Here is a 14,047-nt window from a genome sequence, read left to right as displayed (position 1 = left end):
GTGTAGCCAGTGCCAAGCATACTCTGGAGTGGTGGCACATGGCACATCTCAGCAGGAGATGCAACATAGTGACAAGCAGCACAAGTTAAAACCAGTTTGCACTACTATAGGCCAGCCTGCTCCTCTTAAAGGGAAGCTGCGCTGTGACTGCAGCAGATGCTGGAAGTCATTCTATAGCTGATTCTGACCTGGGGGAGAGACAGAACAAATGGCACAACATGGCAGAGATCCAACCATGATGCAGTGTCTTTTGGCCAATGCCCCAGTTTCTATTGCAGCACCAGCAGAAGCCACCCAATGTCCGAGTGCTCCAATGGAAACTCAGTTTGCTGCCACGACAGCTCGGACTGCCGCCATTGTATCTGTGGATATCAGCATTCGAAGAGGCTTTCAGGAATTCAGCAACCTGCTCTCCAATGTATTGCTCGGATTGCTGAGGTGCTGCCTCGGGGAAGGTTACTTCCGGTAGACACCCCCTATACAGGCATCCGTACCCTCACCAAAATGGCATCTAGCACAGCTAGCACCAGAAGTGTGAGTGCATGCCATGTACACGATGTTGGAGGCAAAACAGCAGTGATCACGCCGAAGAAATGGACACTATAGAGCAGACTATCATGCAACCATTTCCTTTTCAGCTAGCATAATGCAAGCTTTTGTTTTAAGTTGTTAATGTCTATACTAAAGAGGGAGGAAGATGACATGAATCCAGTAAGTGTTCACCAGCTAAGATTGTATATAATTTCAGTTCTGTATCTTCAAAAGGTAAAAGCTCCTTGAGAAATGCCAATAAAATTGTGCAAAACCTCTTCTTAAACATGGAAGCAAAACAAAATTAAGCCAAGAATGAGCCCTTGGCATGTTGCTTCCCATAGTGTTCACATACATAAAGATTAATTTACCTTAGGAAGTATAGAGTCAGCATTACTGTTAACACAGGTTTCTGTAAAATCAAACTGGCCAGTTCAAAACTCAGTCAAGCATTGAAGCCTTTCAGTGTTGGGCCAGCTTTCAATTAATCTTGGGGTTGATTTTCCCTTCCCACCCTGGTGGGAAACAGATGGTCTGAGTTTGGCTGCCTGCTTACACCCCCCACTCAACTTTCCTATCATATTTTTATAGGAAATCAGGCAAGATAAATAATGGGCAACCAATCTACTACCATTACTTTGGTCTTTGTACCTTTATTTAATTAAGGCAACAGACTCCTTGCAAAGTTCAAAGAGAAGAATTCTAATGCATCCTTAAATCCAGATAAAACGCATTCCGTAGGTTAAATGTTATCACTCAAGAAATGGACCAGTCTTTTTGCATTAAGTCCATGCACAGGAAACCTGGAATATTCTGGAAGGCTTCTAAGGCTGATCTAACTGATTACATGTTCACATGGTTGTATTTGTTTAAAAATTTTATTCTGACATGTTATAGTGTGTTGTTTCAGAATAAAATGGTACAAAAAGGGAAAAAAATCCAAAGTGATTGAAAGAAAGAAACTATCAGCAAATTGAGGGGTGAAGATGGGAGCTACTCTCTTCAGGGATCTCTCGCAACCATTAGCGGGAGACACATATCAATACTCATTCTCTGAACGAGACTTTCACATCAGCATCATCCCATCTGTCCTGTTGCTCACACTCCATCCTCTGGGGATGGCTCACCGCACACAGGGAACATGGATCTCACCCAAGCTCTGCTCCATCCCTTCTCATCACAGGCCTTTCTTTCTTCTTCATACAGGCCAAGCTGGCGCACAACAGGCGCGAGAGATCGCAGACCAGGAGAGGGATGTCCGACATCATTGCCCTCAGCTGAGCTGGTTGGGGGGAGGACAGGGATCGCTCCTGTGGGGAAGGGGAGATCGGCCTCTCCCACCAACCCAGCACGGATCACAGCTCTGTCACTTCATCAAATCCTGACATTCACACTGAGTCACATGGAGTCTTATCAAGCTCATGCTCATTAACTGAAACTCTCTTTTCTATTTTCTAACAAAAGCACATTGAGATTCCCAAGCCATTCCAGCCCTACCAGGGCACACCCCCGGGTCTCATCTGAGGAGGGAGCTCTGGAAGAACCATCCCGGCGCTCACACACACCCTCCACCAGCTCAGAGACACACATGTCAGTGGGGCACAGCTGTAGATTAGGCTCGGGCTCACTTTCTGGGGAACACCTCGCTGACACGTCCCCGCAGCAGTCGGAGGCAGGAACAGCCCAGGTCTCTGGAGTCCAGCCACCTGAGTCAGCTGATGAGCTTCTAGAAGTGGCCATCGACTCAATGCCAGGGATGCAACAATAGACAGCAGAATATCTGGCTGAGATTTGGCAGTCACTCAGTAGACTAGAGCAAACGATGGAAGAGTCCATCCGCGTTCTGTCTGATGTCGGGGCTCCAACATGCAAGCGCCTCGAGGTCACCATGGGAAGGCTGGAGACCACCATGGAGACCTTGGTCCAGTAGGTCTTGCTGGATTTGTACTTGGTCCTGCACTCCATGGCCACACGCCCTAGTGGGCATATGGGGATGAGGCACCTTGGCCTCCTTCCAGGTGCATCATCTCCTGCAGGAGTCAGGGTGGGGCCCTCGGGCACCCACAGGGAGGATGAGCCGGACACCCCAGGGGCCTCCTCTCAGGACATTCCAGGGGTGTGCAGCCAATAACTTTGCCTGTGACTCCATCCACTCCAGCTTCTCAGGCCATTGAGGGTGCTTCTGCCCTTGAGCAGGTGGCCTTTATCAGGCCGGGGCCCTCCAGGCCACAGGCCACCAGAGGATGTCCACCAAGGTCATCACAGACAACAGGGCGTAGCAGTCAGCAGGCTGCCTCCAACTCTGCTGCGGATGTCAGGGCTGCACCCAGGCATAGCGGTACAGTTAGGAAAATTAAGAAATATTGATGTCACTTTTGGGTCACGGGTGTGCTAGACGTGTAAAGAAATTGCACTTTCCTTAATACCTTTGATGGTTATGTAAATGTTCCTGTCAACTGAAGGCGTTGTGATTTTGTACTTTGACATCCTCTTATTTCAAGGTTTAGCCTTCCCCCCACTCAGTGATAGTGTCCCACTGTGAGATTCACATTCCTGTGATGTCAACCTCAGTTGAACTAGTCTCCGCACCCTTGTGTGATGTCAGGGAGATGTGTTTCGATCTTTACTGGAAGTGTGTGATGTAAGCATTTCTGACCCTTCTTTCTCAAAGAACAACATTGAGCGAGGGCAGCTCATCAGCATTGATCATCTATCAACATGTGTGTCTCCTCAGTGCTCGTGGCAGAAGAAAAGACAGGCATGGGAGGAGGAGATCCCTAGGAACGTCCACATCTCAGTCGCAGCAGTGTTGGCATCATTAGATGGTGGCGAAGGCTTCAAGTCTTCTCTCCCATCAATCTTGTTCCCAAGTGGACTCTCAGTTCCCAGAGTGAGCTCACTCACAGGGCCCCATGGACCAAAGCAGAGAACATGGTCTCGCAATTCATGAGGTCAGAACACACAAGTGTGAATGTGGGACTCGCTCTCGCTGCAAGTGGGTGGACATCTCCTGAGATGAAAGAAAATGGCACTGAAGGCTCGGAGAGATGTGGCCATGTTCCCTCACTTAAAGCTACTCTTACTGGAACCTGTCAGCGATAAACAAAAATCTCAGGCACCCGGGAGTGACTCAGGATGTAGGAATCCTGGCAACTCCCAGGGTACCTTGCACAAATGAGCAATATGTGCTTCCGGTGATCACACACCAGTTTATAAACATTAGGGGCTGCTGCCATGGAGACTATATAGCCACATGGGTGCAGCCTATTGCACCCTGCACTCTAGGGAAGCCTGAGATGGCGGCAAAGCTGGTGAATCTCGCAGCCTGGCTATCTTCATCTAGAGCAAACCTGGCATAATGATGGGCCTTCCTGCAAAGGACATCTGTGACCTCCTTTATGCACCGATGCGTTGTGGACTGAGAGATGCTGCACATGTCCCCTGCTGATCCTTGGAAAGAACCAGAGGCCAAGAAATTGAGTGCTGCGGTCACCTTCAAAGCCACTGGCAGTGGATACCCTCCAACTCCAAGTGGCGTCAGGTCTTCACAAAGAATGTGGCATATGTGATGTGCCAGAGCTCGGGGCAAATGCAGATATGCACGGCATTGCTTCTCAATCATTTGTAAATAGGAGACTCTTGGACAATAAACTCTAGGTCTGGCGAGTTGCCCCCGTTGTCTGAGTCTCTCCTCCTGACCCTCCTGTTCATGCTCTGACTCCGCTTGACCATGTCCCTCCTGCTGAAACTGCACGCGGATTCGCCTCTCCCCCCTTCACCTCCTCCATTGCATTAGGACCCTGATAATGGCAGTATTGAGTCCTGGATCCACATCTGCTTTTGCCTTCTCTCTGAAAAGAAATATTGAAGACATTAATGAATCAAGGGGCAAGAAAGTGAAGCTCAGTGAATGACATGTTCGGAGACTGTAAGGGTCCATAATTTTTCCTGCCCTACATGCATGGTGGCTGATGCTGCCTTGTCCCTGAGACACTAGCACACACACTGAGGTGACCAAGATGGCATCACAGATATGTAACACCTTGAGCCCTGTGTGAGATGCTAAAGTTTAAGTGAGATGAGTGACCCAACCTAGCTCTGTGCTCCAATCTCTGATGTGGCATATTAATGATCAATCAGTTACTCATGGCCAATGAGTGGATGCCCTTTGGCCCATTAAGAGTGTCAAATCTGGTAAACACTTGACAGGTCTTCACTGATGGAATTCCATATATGATACAGGTGTGCCTCCCTCACTATTGCCTGCATTCCCAAATTCTACACTTGACACTTGAGTGTTACTCATGAGGTGCAGTGACTGCGATGTGAAGCCACTGAGTTCTGAGTAGCCCTTTAACAGTGCTAATGAAACCATTGGCTTTAAGTGGCTTTCATCGTAAAGAGCTCTTCCTCCTTTCTTTCTAAGCAGACTCGTGCTCACTCCAGCGGCAACTAGAGGTTAGAGGGTGACCCCAGAAAGGCCCCCCTCATATTCATCCTACCCTTGACTGCCACAGCCTTCCCTCCCTGTTCCCCCACCTTCATGTTTTCCTTTCCCCCCGGCTGACATTCCACCACTTTCCCCCCCCCAACCCCGTTGCCCCCCTTGTGTTTGTCAGCCCGACCCCTCGCCTCACAACCCACCCCCGGTTGAAGTGCTAGTGTCTGAAAGTGGAGGCCTGCATGAGTACCACAGCACAGGGGTGTTCCTCAGGACAATGAAAGCAAAGAGAAGGAGCAGCCCAACCCTACAGCCCCAGCAAAGCGGTGTTCATCGCAACAAGACCGGCGCAGCGCTATGGCAGGTATGTTCCACTCGCCTTGATGTTACCCGTGAACTGAGGTCCAACTTGTGCACCCCCCCACCTGTTCAAACGGGTTTGACTCTGAGGTAATTTCCCATTGGGGTGATGGAAGATTGGAAGGCATGGCAAGATTCCTGTGAGCATTCATGACATGCTAATTAATCCAAAATGGCTTTCGCACCATTGGACCTGCCATGAAAACACCACCGGGAGAATTGCCACCTGTTTTTACAACGGCGGGTTTCCCATTTATTTTGCTTCCCACTAGATTCTCCTCTCCCGCCCACCATGAACCCCATCGAGGGCAGGATGGGAGAATTCCGCCCTTTGAGTCAGTTGAGTCCAGATCAATGTCCCCTCTAAATTGTTTTGTTGCGTGCAATCTGTTCATTTCAATGCGTGGCACTTTTAACCTTTTCTTTGCGTGACCACACATGCATGCCATCTTAAAGGGGGCAACCTGTGAGTGGCCTGAATGGTACCTTCTGTGCAGCTGTACGTGTGCATAGCTCAGAGGGAACACTGATCCAGGTTCATACTTGCAGCTTCAGGATTCTTCAAGCAATGTAAGGTGTTATACAATTCGGGACATTTATTGGGTATAAGCCATAAGCAGAAAAGCCAGAAGGATGTGGAACCATTATAAGTGGCAGATAACTAACTTTTCATTGTGGTCAGTTGCTAACACAAGCTAAATCCAGCTTGAGCAGTTTCACTCATTCTGTAGGACACCTTCCAAATCAGGGGCCTCATGATGTCCAGATGAGAGAATTTTATGCGATACATCGTTGTCAAATTTATAGATCTCCATATAAAAGAGGTTGTCTAAACATCGGTTGAGGTGCCTTTTACCTTTCCATTTAGACTCTGCCTCTTTTTCCTACTGATCGTGTTTATACGACACAACACACCCTCTTCAGAAGGGCAGCTAACTGGCCCCTGCCTGGCAATATCTTTTTAAAATTATTTTGTGGGATGTGAGTATTGCCAGCATTTGTCGCCCATCCCTAATTGCCCTCGAGAAGGTGGTGGTGAGCCCCCTTCCTGAACCGCTGCAGTCCATCTGGTACAGGTACACCCTGTGCGACCAGACCCAAGGGTGTATATGAGAGCAATGTGGGCCAGTTCTTCCTGTCCTCTTTTCTGTTTCTCTCCCTGTGGGGAAGCAGCTGGCTTCTGCTGCTGTCCTCTCCCTTGGAACATCTGGGCAGCAAATGCTGATGGGCTGGAAGTCCCCCTGCGCCCTCCACATCCACCCCCCTCCCACCATAATGTCTGGATGGAGCAGACAGGTTTCAACAAGAAGCAGCTAAGCTTTATCACAGAGAGCTTTTCAGGTGCTACACACTTGATCAGGGCTCTTGTCAGAAAGCTCCACCCGCCCGGATTGCCCGCATTTAGGGCTCACTGGTCGGAGCCTTAACAGAACATCACGTGACCCCTGATAGACAAGAGGAGGGGCTAGACCCTCAGTTGTCACATTTCCCCCCCCCCTTTAATTTTTTTTTACATTTTCTATTTACAGGGAATCATTTGAACATCCAACAACATATACATATATACAATTTCAGGTGATTAAAGGTCAAGTCTCTGAGATGCTCTCCTTATACGGCTAGAGTGGCATAGCTCTACCACTTGAGGTTCCTCAACAGGATTGACAGATCTGGAACTGCAGCATTAGACACATCATTGGAATGTGGCAGTTCAGGGTTTGGCAACTCTACAGAGACATTGGGCATGTCTATTCTAGGTTCATCAGTCACCTCAGGAATTGACGGTTCGACGTTGATCACAGGCGGAATAGTTGGTTGTTGGAATGTCTCTCTGGCACGAATATGATCTATGTCCTTACAGACAATTCTACCTGCCACTTGGAAATATAATGGACTGGACTCTGAGGCAATGGTTCCTGAAGCCCAACAGGGTCCACTGCTGAATTTTTACACGAATACCGTGTCTACAGTGAATGTGTGAGCTTTGCTGTCTGCATCGTGGCTCAATTTGTGATTACTCTGATTATGCTCTACCTTCCACTCCAAACTTGGAAACATTAGGTGTAACCGTGTACATAGGCAGCATTTCATCAATAATTCAGACAGTGTTGAACCCCAAAGCCAACGGTGGTTCGTTTTAACTAACGAGTGTAACGCTGCCTACACAGTTGATATATTTGGTAAGAAGCAGCTGTAGTAGTTGATCATACCAGGAAGGACTTGGGCTCCTTTACATTGGATGATGATGGCGCATCTTTTATTGCCTGAACTTTGCCTTCTACTGTGTGTAGTCCTATGGCATCCACCCTGTGGCCTAGATAAGTCACTTCTGGTGCCTAAAATGTACATTTTTCTGTTTTTAACCGTACGCCGGTTTCCATGAACTTCCTTAGTGCCTTCTCCAGGTTGGTCAAGTGTTCGGTCTCGGTTAACCCCGTGATGAGGACATCAACTAGATATATAAATACTCGTGGGAGTCCTTGCAAAAAGCTGTCCATTGTTCTCTGGAAGATAGCACACACTGACAAGGCCCCAAAGGGTAGATGGACGTACTGATAGGGACCCTTGTGTGTGTTAAAGGTCACACACTCCCTCGATGTGCTATCCAGCTCTAGTTGCTGGTAAGCATGGCTCATATCCAATTTGGTACAGGAATTGCCTCCAGCTAATTTGGCATATAAGTCATCTATCCTTGGGATAGGGGACTTGTCTAGTTTGGCTGCGTTATTTACTGTCAATTTATAGTCTCCACAGATACATATGGTGTGGTCAGGCTTAACCACGGGAACAATGGACGCAGCACATTCAGAGAATTGGACAGGTTGGATAATTCCCAGCTTTTCTAACTGGCACAGCTCCTCATCAACCTTTTCTTTCAAGGTACAAGACACAGGTCTTGCCATAAAGAAGCGAGGTGTCGTCTGTAGCTCCACATGTATCTTGGCCTGTGTGCCTTTTCACTTCCCTAGTTCATCCCGAAAATCCATGTTGCATTTTCTTAGAAGTTCTGGAACTCCTTCAGATTTGGGGTGAAATATCTCAGACCAATCGAGTTTGATCTTCTGTAGCCAGTCTTGGTCTAAAAGACTGGCTCCTTCTCCTTTCACAGTTATTACAGGCAGCTGTAAGAAACTGGTACTTTGGCGATGCCCTTTACCTGAATGGATTCTCCTGTGTATCTGTTTAATTTAGTGATAATTCGCTCCAGGTTTACTGGCTGTCTACCTTCATTAAGGTACCTGAAGGTGTGCTCTCCCACTCTGTAGTTGAGGCACCCGTAGCCCCCTCCATTATTAGTGGCTTCTCACTAACTTGGGTTTGTCACAGTGATAGGCTCGGTTTTCACAGCTCTTACATTATATGAGGAATAAACATCGATGTCAGCAGCTTCAGTCTCTGCTGTACTCTTTAATTCGACCGTGTTGGTTTGCTGCTTTGTGGCTGCTTCAGCTTCACCCAACATTGCCTTACCACACCCGGCATGACCTTCCTCATGGCAGTAATGACATTCTGCCTCCTTGAATTTACAGGTGTCCGCTTTATGGTCACCTCCACATCCAATACAAAACAATCTTGAAGTTGCTGCTGGAGCGTTTATACTTGGCTTTTCCATGTTTCTCACAGCAGCATTGCCTCCCGCTTCGATGCTGCGGGTCTGCCCTGCGCTTGGCGGTAGGTTCCCGCCCAACATGAAGTACGGCACCATGTTGTATGTGTTACACAGCCTGCGAGTCTCTCGCAGCACTTCCCATGGTGAGGGAGATTTCTAGGGCACGCTTAAAATTGGTGTCGATGTCGGCGGTAAATGGTGCCAAATGGCGTTGGCCTTAACTCCACAAACGAATCAGCCCCGCAGCATACCATTTAGCATGTCCGCGAAGATGCAGTGTTCTGTCAACTGCTTGAGGTTCGCTGCATAGGTTGTGATGAACTCTTCTGGGGCCCTAACTCTGGAATAAAATTTAAAATGCTGCATTATTACGGATGGCTTCAGCTAGATGTGCGTTTTCACCAGGTCCACTAATTTATTATAGGATTTGGAATTGGACTCACTCAGGGCCGTCAGGTTACGAACGAGGTTGTATGTTTTACTGCCACATACACTCAGAAGGTTTGCTTTCTGCTTTTCCCCCACGGTAATTTCATTTGCTACAAAGTCAGATCTGAGGCGCTCTACGTACTGGCTCCAGTCTCCCATAGTCACATCATAAGGATCGATTCTGTTGAAGGGTGGCATGACTGCTGAGTAGTTGATTTTTTCTTAAGGTTCAATGTGCTCACGTTAAGAAGACAAGGTACAGAGTCGGGGATAATTTTACCCCCTTTTACATATATCATCGACAGAGCAGACAGGTTTCAACAAGAAACAGCTAAGTTTTATTACACAGAGCTTTTCAGATGCTACACACTCGATGAGGGCTCCTGTCAGGAAAAGCCCCCACCCCCACCCCCACCCCCACCCCACCCCACCCCCACCCCAACCCCAACTCCACCCCCAACCCCACCCCCACCCCACCCCACCCCCAACCCCACCCCCACCCCACCCCACCCCACCCCACCCCCACCCCCACCCCCACCCCCACCCCACTCCACCCCACCCCCAACCCCACCCCCACCCCACCCCACCCCACCCCCAACCCCACCCCCACCCCCACCACACCCCACTCCACCCCACCCCCACCCCATCCCCACCCCCAACCCCACCCCTCCCCCACCCCCACCCCACCCCACCCCACCCCCAACCCTGATCCCACCCCATCCCCAACCCAAACCCCACCCCCACCCCCACCCCCACCCCACCCCCACCCCACCCCCACCCCCACCCCCACCCCACCCCACCCCACCCCCACCCCACCCCACCCCACTCCACCCCACCCCCACCCCATCCCCATCCCCACCCCCACCCCCAACCCCACCCCACCCCCACCCCCACCCCACCCCCCACCCCCACCCCAACCCCACCCCCAACCCCACCCCACCTCACCCCCACCCCCACCCCCACCCCACCCCCAACCCCACCCCCACCCCACCCCACCCCCAACCTCTCCCCCACCCCCACCCCCACCCCACCCCACCCCACTCCACCCCACCCCCACCCCATCCCCATCCCCACCCCAGTGGGCCTGGCCGGGAATGCAAGCAGGCCCAAGGAGAAGGTCCATGGACCCCAGAGCAAGGTAAATCCAGGGTCTTGGGTGGGGAGGGTTAGGGCAGTTTAAGGAGGAGGGGCAGGGGATGCGGGTGATGTATTTTATAGAGCAGTCCCCCCCCCGCCCCACACACACACACACACACACACACACCGATGTGCAAAGGGCAACTGTTCCCCCCTCTGCCGAAAATAGTACCCCCTTCCTTTCCACCCTTTTAGAAAGTTTTTCAGAAACTGGCCTGCCCATTCCCTCCCGACTGCCCACGCCAACCATGTTATTGCCAGGGCAGCGTATTATCGAGGTCAACTAGCTTGGTAACAAGCTCAACGGACCCTCGATTATTTATTTAAACAAGGTGGGCATGCTGCCCATTTTGGCACCTGCCCATCAACCCCCCCTGCCTTAAATGGAAGTGAGCTCAGGGGTGGGCAGAGAGGTGATGGGGTTGGCACCTGCCCTATTTTACGTGCCCCATTCTCCACCACCCCACACCCCCCCCCCAGCCGAAAGCATGCCTGATGGTTTCTGCTGCCCGCCTGTCACTGTTAGCAGGTGTGAAACTGAAGGCTTAGCATGTTGAAAATAATTGTTTTGAAGACATGTTAGTGCAGAGCACAACACACTGGTACTGTAACGCACTGTGCCAATGTACCTCAGATCTCACTCCGTGAAACCGCGATAAACTCATTCATTTTAACTAAAGGATTTTGGTGAATTGTAGCCTGCAGCACATCCCCCATGGCCTTGCTTTGACTTATCAAACAATATTTCTACTTTCGCAAATTATTATTTCACTTAGGAACCAGCAGTACACGATGGAGGTGGGTAACAGGAGTACAGCTGCTGCCGGAGTGCATTCCAAGGCAAGAAGGCACTTGCTAAAGGACAATTTCAGTTTTTCAACCCTTCCCGGCTTACGTATGCCCATTAAAAAACGGAGTAAATTCGTACCCAGCACAGTGTCTAAATCATTGGCAGTTACACGGACTAGAATGGTAAGAAGTAAAGGTGTGTTACAAGTTGACTGCCCACTTTGCTAACTAGAATATTGTGGGACACTGTCTCAATTCCTGGCCATAAATTGAAATTCGGTACGCATTTAATTTTGTGAAAATTGTAAAACTACATCCTTAGGGCTTGTGGCTACAATGAGGCAATTTTGGAGTCACAATTTTAGGCAGGTAATTCAATGAACTAGACAAAATGGATTGTGTCTAGGAATCATTAATTAATGCCTACAATTATATTAACTTTCATTTCAGAAAACTAACATTTTAAAATGCAAGAGAACATAAATGAGAGAATTGGTGCCTGGAAGAAACTGCATCTCTGATTGTAACTTAGATCTTGGTGTCAGGGGACGTCAGATTGAGCCCAGAAAAGCTACTGGCTCAATGAGGATTATAACTATGGGTAAATGCAAAATAAATTCAATTCTGCAGCTCCTTATGCTATCATTCATCATCTTAATAGGAGCAGAAATGCCATTTTTATATTAATAAGGCTGCTGTGGAGGTATCATGAATCACGATGGAATTTTGTCAATCCTCTTATTTTCCATGGAAATTTATCCCTTATTTGGCCTCAATAATCCCCTTTTCTCTTGCCCAGTCAGAACTCATTTGATTTATGATCCTTTTCAATGTAGGAGAAACAATGGACATCATGAAGGAAGCTTTTATATAATCACTGCCATTCAATTAGTATGAATGCTTGACAATCTATATGATGGTACATTGTATACGCAATGTATAGAGTGACTTTTTTATATTGAGATGAAACTTGCCATCATTGCCAATGGAGGAAATGCATAAAAATCTGGAGGTGTGCGTGGGGATTTCACAACAGACATAATACAAATTGAGCTGCTATCATCATGATCCAAGCAGGAAGACGTTTGGCAGCAAATAAATGAGACCCTCCCGAAATTAAAACCTCCCCTCACCCTCAAAAGTGTCTTGTGGGAGGCTCACTCCACTTTAATCTGGTGTTAGGATTGGCCCTGACTCTAGATTCAGGCTGCATTTCCACAATAATTGCAGTGCCACAGCTTAGATGTAATGCAATTATACCCTAAACAATGAGAATGAACATAAAACATAGGACATGGAGGCAGGAGTAAGCCATGTAACCTGCTCTGCCATTTAATCGAGGATAGCAGGTTCATGCTCCATGGTGTCACATGCTCACGTCCATAACTCCTCAGCAATCCTATTGGAGGTCAGGTTTCTGGACTGTCACAAGAGCCTGTATGTCCCTTTCAGCACAGAGATCCACAGACATGGTGGCAGCAGTCTGAGCCTGCCTGGCAGCAAGCATGGATCCCATGGCCTCAATCTAAGCTTTCACTGTGAAAATACTGTATTATTAGTGACTTCCAGCTGTGCTGCAATGGAAACTGAGACATGGTGCATCACAGCTGTGTCTGCAAGTACGCTCGTGGAGTTGGCCACCACTTCCATGTTGGAGAGAATGGGCTCTAAACTCTGGGTGATACCCTGTGCCATATTGAAGTTGGACTCCTCCAACAGGTTGAGTGGCAGGCCTGCCAATGCACCGAGCTTTTCGGTGTGCATGTACATCTGCATCCTCCCATCAATGTCCTCATCTGAGTCCCCTGCAGGCAAGCTCATGTGTGACCTCACCATCTAATGACGGGCACACGAACTGTCTTTTCACCCTGGCCTGAAAACAGCCGACTCGTGCCAGTGACTCACCACGGGCAGATCCCGACTCTACCACTGGCCTCTAAAGTGTCTGTAGTGACAGTACCTGAGCCGGATGACTGCGAGTGCCAGATCACATGATAGTGCTTCTTCATCAGTGTTGTGACGTTGTCTTCGGCTTTTCACCTGATGTTGCTACAGCTGAGCAAGCTGGTCTTCTCCAGTGTGTGAAAACAGAAAATTCGAAAGGGAAGGTTGGGGCGAGGGCACGGGGTTCGGGTGGGAAGCAAGGTGTCCGTGGTCACACCAACAAAAGCTTTCACTTCATGTCAGATAGCGGAATGAGGGTGAGGTGGGATTTGAGAAGGGGCAGAAAGCAGGAGCATATTGCCATTTTCAGAGCTCTTGGTGATGCTGTATGCATAGCTTGTTACCGTGTTACTGTGGAAGCTCAGGTTGCCGGTGTCATGTTCCAGTATATTCTGAACTTCAAGCTCATTTTTATATTTTAAAAACTAACCACAAAAAGACTGCAAAAAAATGAGGATCACCTGACTTCGTTTGTGAATTGAAACACTCTTCTGTTTCAATAGGGAAGAAAAGGACATTTGCAGACTGATGTTGACTCAATGCCTTGTCCTGAAACTAATTTGAAAGGGTAATTTCAAATTGAATGGGACATTCAGATACAAAGATGCTAGCTACCTCAAAATTCCAAGGTGTGCAAATCATCACACGGGAGGTATATCAACCTAGGCACCCTCCTTATTTGGACTTGTAACAGGTCACATGGTGGACAGCCACGTTTGTTGCCTGTTTTTAAAACAGCAATAAACTGTTTTTCAAAGTCAGAAATCTATCAGACAGCCACTGACCCAGCTGCATGCCAACACAGCTGC

This window comes from Cetorhinus maximus, chromosome 8, assembly GCF_964194155.1.
Source record: "Cetorhinus maximus chromosome 8, sCetMax3.hap1.1, whole genome shotgun sequence".
Lineage (NCBI taxonomy): Eukaryota > Metazoa > Chordata > Chondrichthyes > Lamniformes > Cetorhinidae > Cetorhinus > Cetorhinus maximus.
Note: the sequence above shows the minus strand (reverse complement) of the source record.